The sequence below is a fragment of the Cnephaeus nilssonii genome (genome assembly GCF_951640355.1).
Source record: "Cnephaeus nilssonii genome assembly, chromosome: 10".
Lineage (NCBI taxonomy): Eukaryota > Metazoa > Chordata > Mammalia > Chiroptera > Vespertilionidae > Cnephaeus > Cnephaeus nilssonii.
Window position 1 is genome coordinate 27,517,374 of NC_137081.1, and position 12,358 is coordinate 27,529,731.

At 45.6% G+C, this 12,358-nt stretch overlaps 1 protein-coding gene across 2 annotated transcripts in view; it reads left to right on the top strand.

The window, feature by feature from the left end:
- Positions 1 to 1,480: 1,480 nt before the first annotated feature.
- The window catches only part of RHBDD1 (rhomboid domain containing 1), a 98,517-nt gene continuing 87,639 nt past the window's right edge, over positions 1,481 to 12,358 (top strand). Inside the window, exon 1 of one of the 2 annotated variants that reach the window (XM_079783018.1) lies at positions 1,481 to 1,627. The gene's annotated coding sequence lies outside the window, so the exon portion shown is untranslated. Of the gene's footprint in view, positions 1,628 to 2,042; positions 2,293 to 12,358 lie in introns of those variants that run through there. The other variant, XM_079783019.1, reaches the window with a different exon arrangement.

Below are 12,358 nucleotides of genomic sequence, written 5' to 3' on the forward strand. Positions count from 1 at the left end.
GGAGAGAGAGATAGAAACATCAATGATGAGAATCTTTGATTGGCTGCCTCCTGCATGCCCCCCACTGGGGAACAAGGCTGCAGCCCTGGGAATCCAAATGTGAACTCCTGGTTCACTGGTCAATGCTCAACCACCGAGCCACACCGGCCAGGCAACTTTTTTTATTTTTATGTTTTTAATCTTAAGGAAAAAGCATTCAGTGTTAGCTGTAGGTTTTTCATAGATGCCCTTTATTAGGGTAAGGAAGTTTCCTTATAATCCTACTTTTTTGAGAGTTTTTACCATAAATGTTTGTTGAATTTTGTTAAAATACTGTCTCTCAAGTATTGGCTTTCAAAGCAGTGGGCAGCCAGACCTGAGTACAGTATCAGGTAGACTTTTTCTGTCCTCTCAAATGTCTAAGAAGTTTTTCACTGATAATATTTGAAATTAAATGTAATTGTCTAAGTATGTTCTTAATCCTTATATATTTTTATGAAATTACTGTATTGAGCTTCTTGATTTGTAGCTCCCTCAAAATCACCTCTATATTTGATACATTAAGATAAGAACAAACTTCCGTTTGACCCAGCGATCCCACTTCAGGGAATATATCCTAAAAACTCCAAGACACCAATCAGAATGAATATATGCACCCCTATGTTCATAGCAGAGTTATTTACAATATCTAAGATTTGGAAACAGCCCAAGTGCCCATCAGTAGATAAATGGATAAAAAATGCGGTGGGACATTTACACTATGGAGAACTATGCGACTGAAAAAAAAGAGGGCTCTCTTACCCTTTGGGACAGCATGGATGGACCTGGAAAATATTATGCTAAGTGAAACAAGCCAAACTGAGAAAGACAAACATCCCACTGGCTGCTTGTCTCTATGGTCCCTCCAACGCAAGCCACTTGTTTGCATCCAATACGTTCACTGAAATACTTAACACCGAAGGCCCTCGCATGGACAAACAGACTAAAAAGTGCAGTCGCAGACCCAAGCTTTGGGGAGTGAAAAGTACACCCATGACCTTGTTTGGGGGGCGTCCTTGGTAACCGTGGGTCCCGCCCTGAGATAGGCAGCTCTCATGCTGTCTGACAACTCAGGAAGGTGTAAGTTTCTCTCTCACACCATCCACTTCATCAGCAGCATCGGACTCCTCGCAGCAGGTGGGGAGCTTGGGCCCTTTGGGACAGCATGGATGGACCTGGAAAATATTATGCTAAGCGAAATAAGCCAAACTGAGAAAGACAAATATCCCACTGGCTGCATGTCTCCAAGTCTGGTCCCTCCAACGCAGGTCGCTAGTTTGCTTTAGCTCTGCGCACGCGCGGCAGAGGACGGTCGTTCTTCAGGGCGGGGGAGACAACGATCATCCCCTTTTCACTCGCAGTTGCAGGATGAGTCCACACTGTGCCCTCGGAGCCACCGCCTGTCACCGCCGCCACGCGTGGGCCGGCCCGCTTTACAGCCCTCCCTCCCTCCCCAACCCGGGCCGCCCCAGCCGCGCCGCAACATCACCCACTCTCTCTCGCGCGCCAGCCTGGCCACGGGGAAGAGGAGCGTCGCTCGACGCCGCCGGTGCGTGATGACGCACGTGCGCGCGCGAAGACGTGAGGACGCCGGCGGGCCGTAGAGAACGTGAGTTTCCGCATCTGTTTGGTCCCGTTCGCGGCGCCGGTTCTGCGCGGCTTTTTTAGACTTTTCCCAGGGCCGCGGCGCCGGCGGCGGGGCGGGGGCTGCGGGGCGACGGTCGGCGTCCGCGTAGGGCCCGGGACACCGGAGGGGATGTGGCAGGGGAGGGGGTGGGGACCGGGGCGGGTGCGGGTGCGGGTTGGAGGCGTAGCCTCCGCAGCCTAGGCACCCTGCAGATCGGCGATCGCGGAGGGCGTTTCCTAGAGCGACCCTGCCAGGGTGCTCTTCGCCCGCTCCCCTGAGGCCCACCACAGGGAATGACCCGCCGAGGCTCTCAGGATGGGGTCGCTCCCTGGGGGTTCTAAAGGGTTGTCTTTGAAAGCGGGAGCTTACTGCGGCGTTGCGTCAGCAACAGCTTTCACTTTCAGTTGCACTTGGAACGGTAACTTTCTGTTCTGGGAACTCCCGGTGTGCAAGCACGCCCCAACCCCCTAACCCGAGGAGTGGTATTTCCCTTCACTGGGTATAGGAAATCCACCCATCCCTTTAACCCCTTTCCGCCCAGACCTTCAAAGCCTCTCCAAAACCGGATCAGCATCTCTTTCCAAGACTCGGGGTGCTCGCAAAAGGAATCATCATCGCTTAGTCACGATTGAGCCATCTATATACGTGTAGGTCCCTTTGCAGTACACTCAGTGACAGCTGGACTTTCCTCTTTTCTATTTTTTTTTCCCCTTTGGAATGTCTTCTTAAAAGTCTGTCTACTGTCTCAAATGTATATGTCACATTTTGCTGTTTCTAGTAGACTTTAAAGACTTAATGTGCTGCTTGGGAAGAGGCAATCTTACAAAGAACAGCACTGCATTGGTTTCCTCAATTGTCCCTGGACTACTAGTATCAGCATCAGTCTGGAACTTGTTGGAATTGTAAATTTGGGGGACTTACAGAATCAGAAATCTATTTCAACAAGCCTTCCGGTTGATCCCAGAGCACCTGGGTGCTAAAGTTTGGGAATTACTGGCATATTGATAAAGAACAGCCATTGGGAGTCACCGTGGAATTTGACAGAATGGAAGGGATCCATGTGGGGCCTTTCCTGGGGGTCGGATCTTGGACAAGTTACTGAAAGGTTACTTCATAGGGCTTCTAAGTATTCAATGTGAAGGTTCAGGAAACGTGTTTAACACCAGCATACACAGAAAACACTCAAAGATGAGATGTTACTTAATAACCGTTGACTATATAAAATCTATACATCGACTGGTGGAAGGGTCTTCATTGGGTTAGATATGGGTTGTAGTGCACGGATATTGTGATGACTGCTTAGATGGCATTTTATTTGTTTGTGCCTTCCCGGTTATATTCTACAGAATCAAGGTTGTTTATTGGAGGCAGGATATTCAGTTAAAAGTTATAGTAATATGTACTATCTCATACCAGTGCTGTGGTGGCTGGATAATTTTTAAGAATCACATTAGTTACTGTTAAAAAGTGCTTTAAAATTTTTTGGCCTTCTGGTCTCCAGCTGAATTATACTTTTTGATCCAGAATTTGGTAAAGAAGGTAGAGTGGATAACTGACCAGAGATTAGCCTTAGGTCTGCAGAGTATTATGGAGCAGTGACTTGCAAGCATAAGACAAGGCTGGAGATGTTTCCATCCTTATCTTCCTTTCCCACATGTCAGACTGTACAGCTCAGATAGCGGGGAAGGCCTCCTCCCACCCGTTCTCCATGCCCCCGTTTTCCGGGAGCATCACAAGAGCTAAGTTCGGAGTGCCAGCCACCTGTGGTTTTTGCAGATCATCAGTTGCAGTGGTATTCACAGCTTTCCCCTTCCTTTTCCAGGGGGCCACTTTTGGGGGAGAAAGAGAAGTATTCAGGATTTGAAGCAGGTGCCTTAAAGCCTGGACTCATTCCAGTGTTGGGAAGAGTCAGTGCCACTCTGTGGCCTAACCAAAGGCTGAATTAGAGCACACTGCTCCCAGGACCTTGCTGTGGCTCCTGGATATCGTGGGTGAGCGAGTTTTCAGATAAACAGGAGTCACGTCGGATATCAGCTGCTACAAATAATTTTGGTAATGCTGTCCCATAATGAAGCATTCATTTTCCAAAGGCCCCCACATTTTTCTTGTCCTCTGTTTCAGAAAGGCAGCTCTATAGCAGGGGTTTGGGGTCAGGAAGACCCTGCTTTGAACCCTGCCTCTGCTGCATACTGATTGTATCCATTAGACAAGTTAACATCCTCCCAACCTTAATTTCCTCTCCTGTCAGATAGGAGTCATGGTGTGTGATTGCCTCAGGACATTGGATAAAATGAACTGAAGGGCAAAACCTGTCCACCAGGTGTTAGGCATAGCAGCTCAATCACTACTGCATGGCAGACAGTAGAAAAAGGTAGTTACCACCTCAAACCTAACTTTATCTCATTCATTTCCTCTTATGAATGAGGTCGTTTTATTACCTAACTGCACAGCTGTTCTTTTTAAATGATCAAAGATGCTGAAGTGAAAAGTCAAACCTTTCACATTATAGTGACCCAAAGAAAGCAAACACTTGGATAAAGTTAAAACTCTAAACATGGTAGAAAAACACTGTAGTTTTATCACCATCCAGAGCAACTTCCATAAGACTTTTTGGGGTGCTTACTGGAAGCTGAAGGTCAGGGGTGATTAATATTTAAATTTCTTCAATTAGTTAACAGGGACAATGAGTTATAGAAGGGGGCACTATGTTAGAGGAGATGAGACCTCATTAAAAATATGCACCAAAGTATAAGAATATACTATTAGCTCTGATATTGTTATTTTTCAATATGGATGCTTAACGATAGATAGCAAAGTGAACATTTTTGTTCCATTTTTTTAAAAGTGATAAAAGTTTATATGTGTGTATATATATGTACATATATCCTATATAATCCTATATAATAAAAGCCTAATATGCTAAGTGTCCGATTGTCTGGTTAACCAATCAAAACGTTATATGCTAATGATATGCTAAGGCCACTCAACCACTCCCTATGATGTGTACTGACCACCAGGGGGCAGACAGTCGACTGGTTGACCAGTTGCTATGACATGCACTGACCACCAGGGGCAGACGCTCCAACCAGTAGCTTTGCTTGCTGTTGGGGTCCAGCTGATTGGGACTGAGTGAGATGGGCCGGACACACCCTGGAGCCCTCCCACAGTCCCTCTCTGGCTGGCCAACCTCCCACATCCCTCTCCGGCCTCAACTGTGCACCCGTGGGGTCCCTTGGCCTGGCGTGTGCCCTCTCGCAATCCACGACCCCTCTGGATGTTGGAGAGCCGGTTTTGGCCCAACCCCGCTCAACGCAGGAGCTGCCCCCTGGTAGTCAGTGTGTTCCCACAGCGGGAGCGCTGCTCAGCCAGAAGCCAGGCTCACGGCTGGTGAGCTCGACAGCAGTAACTGGAGCCTCTCCCACCTCTGTGGCAGTGCTAAGGATATCTGACTGCTGGCTTAGTCCGTTCCCCCTGGTGAGTGGCCCTAAGTTGTCAGTTGGATATCCCCCGAGGGCTCCCAAACTGTGAGAGGACACAGGCCGGGGCCAAGGGACCCCCTTCCCACGTGCATGAATTTTGTGCACCAGGCCTCTAATATATATATGTTACATATAAATATATGAGCATGGAAAATACTTGAAAGGAGTCATACCAGGTCATAATTACTTGCAATATGGGGATTGGGTAAATCTATACATTCATGTAAAGTTAGATATGTGCATGTTTATGTAAACATTCTTTTTAAAAGATAAATGATGCTTTAAAATGATTTACTTTTAGGCTGCAGTTGTTGTCATCCAAGCAGTGGGCCTCAGATATTTTTAAAAGCAGGGAACCCTATTTAGCAGAATCTCACCTGTAGCGCTCAGGAGCTAAGAGGCTTTAATGAAGGGCACAGGGCTTCTGCAGGAACACACCTGAGGCATGTCCCTGGGACCTAGGAGTCCAGGTCACGGGTCTGAAACTCTTTGTCTGAGGGATAGGAATCCTCAGGAGATGAGCTATACCTAAGAAAGTCATAGCAGTAAGAATTCTTGTGAGTGAGAATCACAGACGTGTTCTGAAAACAATGCCTAAGCTTTTTAGCAGTGTTGAACAGGTAGTATACTGCAGCTTCTCATGCAGAGGAGTGATTATTTAAAACAAAATCCAACCTTTAGTCTGACCCATATTTTACAAAAATAGAGAGGTGTCTATGTACATTTTTTGAGAATTCATCTAAGCTTTTTTTTTTTAATCCCGCAAGTATGGGCAGCTGTATCACTGTTAGAGCTATTTAATATTTTAACTGGCTGTTGTTTAGCATTACAAATGACTCAAGGAAAAAGAAACAAGGAGTCCATGGAAATACATTACTTGTGTTTACTGCCCCTGGGGTTTTTTGTTGTATGGAAGAATCTGGTTTGCATTTATATGATAAAGGATTTTTTCTTAGAGTTAATTTTTAGTTGATAGTGAGCTTTCATAAGAAAAATAATTTCAAATGAATGCTAAGAATCAGATTGTTATTAATAGGGGAAGTAATATTGCATTGTCTTTTTTTACACATTGAGGAGGGTTTCCTGGTGACAGCTGGAGTGTGGGGGAGGGGCGACACTTTCAGTCAACCAGCTGCTCTGTGCAGCATCCTGATGGTGACATTTCAAAGCCTGTGGATAATTTTGGCTGTATTCAGAAAAGAAAATGTATCGAATTTCTGGGAAGCAATAGATAGTGTGCAAGAGCCCTTTGGGATCTAGATGATAGCCAATTAACCACGAATGCATTCAGGTTTCCATGTTGGTGTTAGTTACCATCTACTTTCTTGGACATTGTTACATGCACATAATAGTTATAAAGTAATAAAGCTTAGTTCCATGGGGGGGAAAGGCTCATTACTTTATGGAGAGGAAGGGAGAATGGAGAATAAACTTTGGGGGTGTGCTTATTGCTTTCGCATAATACGCTGTTTCATCTAGTCTTCACAATGACTCCAGGAAGTTAGGGAAGTTTTTCTCATCTCTGGATAAAGAAGCTCAGCAGGATTGATTATATGATTTGCCCGCGGTCACGTACCAGTAAGCGATGGCATCCAGATTTGACCGCAAATCTGGCTTCAGCTCCAAGAGGGTTGTCATAAGAATAACAGCTGTTTCTCCATAGTGTTAACTTGCTTTTGCATTTTAATTCAAAGTGTCAATATCAGGAGAGTTATGAGTGAAATTTATATACATACTAGAGGCCCTATGCACGAAATTCGTGCACGGGGGGTGGGGTGGGGGGGTGGGGGGGGAGGGGTGTCTCTCAGCCCAACCTGCACCCTCTCCAATCTGGAACCCCTTGGGGGATGTCTCAGTCAGACATCCCTTTCACAATCTAGGACTGCTGGTTCCCAACTACTCGCCTGCCTGCCTTCCTGATTGCTCCTAACCGCTCTGCCTGCCAGCCTGATCACCCCCTAACCACTCCCCTGCCAGCCCGATCGATGCTTAACTGCCCTCCCCTGACACCCCAGTCACCCCCAAATGCCCTCCCTTGCATATTCCCTCTTTATTAGATAGGGTTTTTTCTTTAGCATATTGGACAGTCCTAACTGGTTTGGCTCAGTGGATGGAGCACTGGCCTGCAGATTCAAGGGTCCTAGGTTCAATTCTGGTCAAGGGCATGTACCTTGGTTGGGGGCACATACCCAGTCGGGAGTTTGCAGGAGGCAGTTGATCGATGTTTCTTTCTCATAGATGTTTCTAGCTCTCTATCCCTTTCCATCCCTCTCTGTAAAAAATCAATAAAATATATATTATAAAAAAAGAAACATTTAAGATTCCTCCATATCTGCCTGGCTGGTGTGACTCAATGGTTGAGACCCCAGGCTGCCACCGCTGGAGGGGTTTGGGCCCTGGCCAGGCTGAGACCCCAGCCCAAGGCTGCCGCCTCAGCCCAGCCAGATGACACCCCATCTCAGCCTGGCTGCGGATAGCCCGGTGGGTGCCTTCCCTGGCCTGAAGATCTCGCATTGGGGGTGCACTGCGCTGCCGGCCTGACACCCCTGCCCCAAACCCCGTGGCCCGCTTCGCCCCAGATCGCACGTGGCTCGGGGGCGGGTCGCTGCCAGCCTGACACCCCGGCCCCAGGCCCCATGGCCCGCTTTGCCCCAGATGGCGCGCGGCTCGGGGGCGACCAGTCGGACACTCCGGACTGCCGCCACTGGGCAGGAATTGCTGTGTGTGGGGCTGGCGCCTCCCAGCTAGACACCCTGGACTGCCACTGCTGGGCAGACTTGGGGACTCCGCCAGGGCTCAGGGCTAAGAGGACTGGGCGCCGCCATCTTGTGGCCATGGGCGCCGCCATCTTTGTCGCAGAGTGATGGTTAATTTGCATATTACCCTTTTATTAGATAGGATTACAATTACTTCAATTCTATATACATAGTATATAGGGAGAGAGAATGGGAGAGAGAGAGAGAGTTGCCAGCTACTACTAATTTTGGATGTTTCCTCCTTGAGGAAAGTCTCTTGGGCAACACTGAAAGAAATTTTGATACTGTTTTTATGTTACAAATAGCAGCGATTTGCAATTATGTGTTATAATGAATCAGTTGTGATTCTAAGTTTGAACAAATGGAGAAATAAATAATGTGCATATTGCCCTGTACCAGAAGTCCCTGCCTTCATACCAAAGTTTTCAAGACTTCCTCCTTTCTTTCAAGGTGTATTAATTTTGTATCAATATGAAACCTTACAGATTTCTAAATTTCCAGCTTGTAGCTATATATTCACCAAGTGATGACTTAAATCCTTTTATTTTTGTGAGATTGCTCCACAGCTTTTGACTATGAATTTCATTGGTCATTTCATCTCCTTCCCCATTGTCCACAGGACAATGCCTGCCCCAGTATTTTCTTTATTTCTCCCCCCACACATCATATAAAACTTTGACAATTAATTTTGCTACATTCTAAACATTCCATGCACTTTTATATACACTGAGTGGCCAGCTTATTATGATCTCTGAACGCATAATAATCTGGCCACTCAGTGTATTTGTGTCTCAAATGGGTACCAAAAGTATTCTAGACTTTTGGTGGAGATCAACCATCTATTTGCCCTGAGCTTTCTATCAGCCAGTGCAAAGGGGAAAACTGATCAGGTGCACAATTTATAGTATCTTTGATATCGAATGAATGAGGTACTCAAGAGAAGTACACTGAGTGGCCAGATTATTACGCGTTCAGAGATCATAATAATCTGGCCACTCAGTGTACAGTTCTATTATATTGCTTTATCACACTATATTATTGCTGTTTGTGTGTTTGCTTCTCTTTCTAGACTATGGTTGCCTAAAAGGACAGTGCTTGCCCCTTAGTGGATGCTCAGGTATTATTAAACTAGACACTCAGTGCACGAATTCGTGCACCAGTGGGGTCCCTCAGCCTGGCCTGCGGGATCGGACTGAAACCGGCTCTCCGACATTGCCTGAGGGGTCCCAGATTGTGAGAGGGCGCAGGCCAGGCTGAGGGACCTCACCAGTGCTCAATCGGGGCCGGGGAGGGACACGAGAGGGCTCTAGGGCATGTCCGGCCTATCTCACTCAGTCCCGATTGGCCAGACCCCAGCAGCAAGCTAACCTACCAGATGGAGCATCTGCCCCCTGGTGGTCAGTGTATGTCATAGTGACTGGTCGGCTGGTTGACTGTCTGCCCCCGGTGGTCAGTGCATGTCATAGTGAGCAGTTGAGCCGCCTTAGCATATCATTAGCATATTATGCTTTTATTGGTTGACCGGACAACCGGACACTTAGCATATTAGGCTTTTATTATACAGGACTAGAGGCCCGATGCACGAAGATTCGTGCAAGAATGGGTCTCCCCTCCCCTGGCTGCTGGCATTGCCTTCGCCCTGGTCGGAGCAGCCGTTCTGCCTTCCCATGCTGCCCAGAGGCCCGGAGCAGCTGGGGTGGTGCGGAACCCCTGCGTCGTGGCCATGGCAACGACACAAGCATCCCACCGCTCGATGCCTGCATATGCAAATTAAACCAACATCTTTGGTGTGTTAATTTGCATACTCACTCCTGATTGGTTGGTGGGCGTCGCAAACGTACAGTCAATTAGCATGTTACTCTTTTATTAGGTAGATGAAGGAATATAGACACCGAGATATAAAATTATATACAAATGCTTTTATTGCTGTCATTTCACATTCATTAGTTTTCTTCCCTGGGCTCATGATTAGGGAAAGGTGATATTGGTGGGGTTTTTTAAAATGTGATAATTTATGTCTGTGATTGAATTGCATGATGGTGAAAATGAAGAAATAAATCTTTCCAAAGAAAAGCATGCAGGATACTTCCATGATCCTTCCTTAAGGCTGTGAGATTCAAGAGGCTCTCATTCATTTTTTTTCTTTTCTTTCAGTGGATGAATCTAATTGATTTATTGTCCAAAAGTTCTAGTCAGAAGTTTTCATCAAGTGATAACATTTTATTAAATGTTTAAATGAGTCTTATTTTCAGTGAGGAGCAAAGTCAGGGAGTGTGATATTTTGAAAATCACTTCAATAATTAGAAGTGTCTTTAAAAACATAAACCTTATATAAATAGAAGACAATTTTAGAACAAAAGTTTTTCCTTTTGAAATGATATTCTTCATCCAGTGTCTAAGTGTTTGCACTAACTATATGACTTTGAGAGGCCTTTGCCTTACTCATGCAGAAGTTACTCTCACACTCACGTGCTTACACTGTACACTCTTTTCTCTGAGGGCATGCCTGGAGCAGACCTTTGAGATATTGCTTTTATACCTTCCATGTTTTGATTCTTCTAGGGGCTAGAATATTGTACTCAGTAGAAAATGAGAGCTGGTAATGCTTGAAGTAAACTAGGATTTGCTTGCCAGTCCTTGGCAAATGCCTTACTATTCTGGGTAGGGCTCTTTGACAGCAAACAACAAAAACTAAGTTAACTAGTTCATCCAGATAACTCAAGAGCAAGAGATTGGAAGTGTATGGGTAAGCACAGAGAACTGACAGAAAAGCCAAACCACCAGGCTACAGACAGCAGCTTGGTGGGGTCTCAAGGTTTGCATAGACCTAGTAGATTAAAAAAATTCTTTTTTAAAAATATATTTTATTGATTTCAGAGAGGAAGGGCGAGGGTGAGAGAGATAGAAATATCAATGATGAGAGAGAATCATTGATCGGCTTTCCCCTACACACCCCCTACTGGGGATGGAGCTGCAACCTGGGCATGTACCCTTGTCTAGAATTGAACCCAGGACCCTTCAGGTCCGCAGGCCGATGCTCTATCCACTGAGCCAAACCAGCTAGGGCTGGAAAATTCTTTAAGTTAATGCTCTGAGTGTCAACTCCAGGAGTCGTTGGTATTAGTGTCTCTACACACAAGTTTTAGATTCCAGGGAGAGAGTTATTATTCCAATTCTGATCACTGGCCCTCTTGATTGCTGGGTCCCCTGAGGACCACATCCAGTGGAGGTCTGAGGTAGATTCCTGTTACTGAAAGAATGAGGTATTGATGCTGGGCAGGCAAAATCCCCACGCTGTCCCTACCACCTAGTAATTAGTGGACATCCTGTGTGCTTTCTGGGAGCAGAAACAACATCTCTGAAGTCTTGACTACTTCTTATACTGGGCAGAATTCGGTTACATAAATAATTCACCAACAATCCTTACACACATTAATTTAAAGGGTGTGGTGGCTATCACTTTTTCATTGATTTTAGGTAGACAAAGAAATCTGGCATGGAGCAACTGGGTGGAATTACTTAAATCCTCTTGAAGGGAGAGATGGTGGGATGCTGGCATTGCTGCTCCCCGTGTCTGCTGGTTTAGGCCCTATGTCTGATGGGCTGTCAGTTGAAGAACTTTAATGAGCCCTCATTACACTAAAGCTTGTAGTCTGTGAGAGAAGGAACTGGCTTATGATTGATATTGGATATCATACGTGGTGATGGATCAAAATTGGAGTTGGCACTAATTCACCTCGCTGTGGAGCAAAAGTCAGGACTATGTACAAAATCCAGTAGTTTCATTTTTCATGTATAAAGATAATCTAATCATTTTTGTTAAGACAGTAACACTTTAAAAAGGAGGGAAAAATAAAAATTTGGCCATCTGACATTTTGAGATTTTTTTAAAAAATCCTGAAATGGAGGATCATTAAATTTTCAAATGTAGTGATGATTTAAAGATAATTTTGACAGAAAGTGTGGTTTGACATTTTATTATAAAATGTATTGTAATTAGAGAATCACTTCTACTTTCATGTGTCTTCCAAACACCCATATTGTTTAAAATAATGTGTGTGTAATTGAATATCATGAAGCGGTTTTAAAATGTGGGATCATAGCCCTGGCCAGGTGGCTGAGTTGGTTGGAGCATCATCCTCTAAACCAAAAGGTTGCAGGTTCAATTCTAGGTCAGGGTACATACCTAGGTTGGGGGTTTGATCCCTGGTTGGAGCACATGAGGGGAGTCAATCGATGTCTCTCTCTCTTTCTTTCTTTCTCCTCTCCCTTCTGCTCTCTCTAAAAATCAATAAAAACATATCATCTGGTGAAGATTGAAAAAAGAAAGTGGGCCTGGCCAGTGTGGCTCAGTATGAGTGTTGACCTATGAACCAGGAGGTCATGATTCCATTCTCAGTCAGGGCACATGCCTGGGTTACTGGCTGAATCCCTGGTAGGGGGTGTGCAGGAGGCAGCTGATCAATGATTCTCTCTCA